This window comes from Helianthus annuus, chromosome 1, assembly GCF_002127325.2.
Source record: "Helianthus annuus cultivar XRQ/B chromosome 1, HanXRQr2.0-SUNRISE, whole genome shotgun sequence".
Taxonomy (NCBI): Eukaryota; Viridiplantae; Streptophyta; class Magnoliopsida; order Asterales; family Asteraceae; genus Helianthus; species Helianthus annuus.
Window position 1 is genome coordinate 17,450,836 of NC_035433.2, and position 3,712 is coordinate 17,454,547.

Here is a 3,712-nt window from a genome sequence, read left to right on the forward strand (position 1 = left end):
TCGGTGTAAATCGTGCACCTGGTACCGTACAGGTAGTGTCGCCATATCTTAAGCGCGAACACATCAGCTCCCAGCTCTAAATCGTACGTTGTGTAGTTGTGTTCGTGAATCTTGGGTTGACGAGAGGCGAAAGCGATAACCTTGTCGCGCTGAAAAGCAGTCTCCTGGGGCTCTCCCAGCAATAGGTGACACCCTTCTGTGTCAGTAACATAAGTGGCTGAGCAATCTTCGAGAAATCCTTGGTAAACCGTCTGTAGCTCGTGGTGCAGGCCAGTTTCTGGTTGAGTCTACCTTGGATGGATCGACATGGATCCCATCCCTGTTCACTACGCGGCCTAAGAAGTGAACTTCACGAATACTATGACGAACTTGTCTATGTAGGGTTTGCACACCCTGTTCATAAGGTCCTTAAATACGGCAGGAGTGTTCAAATAATATCAAACCATCCATCATATCAAACATAAAGTATAGTAATTAAAATAGTCCATAAAACCCAGTACGATTCATGTTCAAACCAAACTTTGTTTGAGTAACAGAGACATAATAAAGGAAATCCCAAAACGAGTTATAAGTTCAAACAGCGTCTCCTTGTCCTAGCATGAAAGCTCGACCCCTTGCCTCGTTGCCATTATTGTTGTTGTTGTTCCCATTGCCCTGGTTATTGTTGTTGTTCTGATTCTGGTTCAACTGTGGGCAATCGCGCTTGTAATGACCTTCTGCCCCACACTGGAAACATCCCCGATTTCCACGTTGTGGCTGCTGCTGCTGTGGGTTCTGAGGAGCTGGTGGTGGAAGTTGCTGATTCTGGTTTGCAGGTCGTGAGCTCCTGCAATCTTTGGCTTCGTGTCCTATCTTGAAACATCTCTGGCAACGTTCCTTGCGACACCTTCCACTGTGGTGCTTGTTACACTTGTTACATAGTGGGTGTACTCCCCTGTATCCACCCTGCTCCTGACTGCCAGATGATTGCTGACTCGGATTCTGGTAGTCATTCGTCCTGCGCTGCTGTGCTTGAGACTGTTCGGAATCCCCATCCCATTTCCGTTTGTTGTCGCTGGGTGTAGCAGTAGTAGCAGCTGAAGTGACTGTAGCAGTAGCGTTGACACGCTTAGGCAGTTTATTCTGATCCACTGCCTGGTCGGTGATGCGATGAGCGAGGCGTTGGATTTCCTGGATGTTTTCGAGGTTAGCCGACGTTACGTGGCTCTGAATCTCTGGCGCCAAACCCTTGAGATACAACTCAATGCGCTTGTATGGAGGGTCCACCATAGTAGGACACAGAACTGCCAGCTCGTTTGACCGTTTCGTATACGCTTCGATCTCTGACCCAATCATTTTCAGATTATACAGCTCGTCTTCCAGCTTGTGAATGTCTTCACGCGTGCAATACTCCCTCTTGATGAGTTCCTTAAAATCGTTCCATGGGGTGGCGTTAGCAGCTGCCAACCCTAAGATTTGAACTTGGGCGTTCCACCAAGTTAGTGCTATTCCCTCCAAGGTGCCGGTGGCAAACTTGACCTTGCGAGCCTCAGGGCACTCGCACATCTCGAATACTGATTCTAGCTTCTCGAACCAGTGGAGGAGTCCAACCGCTCCTTCTGTGCCGCTGAAAGAGTTTGGACGACAGTCCATGAAATTCTTGAAAGTGCAGACAGGCTGCTGCGCGTGTTGACCTGCTTGAGCTGCTGCAACTGCCGCAGCAACTTGAGCTTGAACGAGAGCCTCTAGCTGGGCTTGAGTCATGTTGATTCGTCCAGACATGATCTTCATAGTAAAAGTAATGTAAATAAGAGTGGCTCGCGAGTAGGGCGATGACAGAAAAGTATGGGCATATAGGTGTTCTCATGTAATCAAAGCATGTGTATCTAAACGTAATGCGAGCAAAGTTCTAAGCAGTTCTAGCAAACAGGCAATAAACATAAACCTTATTACCTAAGATGTCGAGTCTTGCACGTGGAGCGAAGCGTCGTTGTGGATCGTTGAGAGCACTGTTCTGGTTATAGTCTGGTTTTAATAAAAACGTTTTCCCACATTAAAACCTAGTTCCCTATAACCAATGGCTCTGATACCAATCTGTCACACCCCCAAAATCCACACGCGGAGTATCACCGCTTGGAGGCGTGACATGACCAGGATCCTAACCACCAATCATATTGAACATGTAATATAATTAAGTATAGCGGAAGCATTTAAGTAATCCAAACAATAGTATGTTTGATTTAACATAAGTGTTGAAACATCATTCAAGATCCTTTGCCCACAACGACCTGCTCCTCCCTGTGCAAGCTCCATAATGTACCTAAGGTCCTGCAAGGCATGCAGCAAATAATCAACAAACTAGTTGAGCGAGTTCACAGAAAATAAGTTCAGTAATGGAGTAGTATAGCAAACATTGCGTTTGTTTATCTAGTCATGCATCGTATTAGTTCGTTCATTGTTCATGTATAGTATTGATTCGTATCGCGGGCTATTTCGGCATGTATGCGAAGATTGGGGAAAGTTCCCAAGTATTCTAGACTATGTATATTTGTATCGCGGCCACCCTGGCATGTGTGCGAAGTTTTAGTATATAGTTCGCGGCCTATCCAAGACATGTGTGCGAAGATCAGTCATAATATCGCGGCCAACCCCTGGCGTGTATGCGAAGATCAGTTCAATTGGTATACTAGTCTAGCCGTATCTTATCATTCACCACCCTCACCCTGAGGACTCATATCATTATGTTCTGTTAACTAAGTATGTACGTATAGTTTATTCAATCCCATTCCCACCCTGGGAACCCCATGCCTTGGCTGTGTGAACTCACCTTGGATTGCTCGGCAGATACACAAAGAGTACAGGTAGCAAGTAAATGATCAACCACGTCCTATCATGGTTTATTATGTAAGTCAGGTTCGGTTCAAGTATCGCACGTATGTATCACATAAGTTACCACGTTGCAAGCATACAAGGATTCATGGTAGACACGTACACGTATCGATAAACAATCTAAGTATTCGTCCCAACCATAACCCGGCCCAATAGTATTCACCCAACTAGCATGTCGGCCCAACAGGTAAGCAGTCCAATAGCATAACAGTCGTACGATTGGGCCCGTGGCAAAGTAGGCCCAAAACAGTGTATGTGTAATAGCCGGTCTCGAGTCGCAACGGGGATCTCGAGTCGCAACCGGGTTACGAGTCACATCAGGAGATTACGAGTCGCAACAGTAGGTTGCGAGTCGCAATGGCTGGTCTCGGTTCATCATGGTCCGGTTACGAGTCGCAACGGGACTCGCAACCATGATTGCGGCTGATGTCGTTGTGGTCTCGAGTCGAGACTGTGGGTTCCCGACTCGCAATCTGAGTCGCAACCATGCGTGTAACAGCTTTTCCTGAATTCCTTAAATAACAATAACAACTAATCCGTGATTTCAGCAAACATATTCAGCAGTTTCGGAAACAGATCAAATACCGAAAATAACAGTTTCATAGCATCTTCAAATTAGCATCATTAACATATTCATGACAGCCTCCAGAACACGTAATCAGATCATCAAACAGACCTAAACCGAAACATGAATCATATTATTGAACTAGCATGCAACCTAGCCGGCTAACATATACTTGGACCGATTAATCATATACGCATCAAAACAATAACAGGAACATAGTGTCCGATTAACATCATGCAAACCGAATTGTATGAATATTATGACATCAAGAACCTTCAT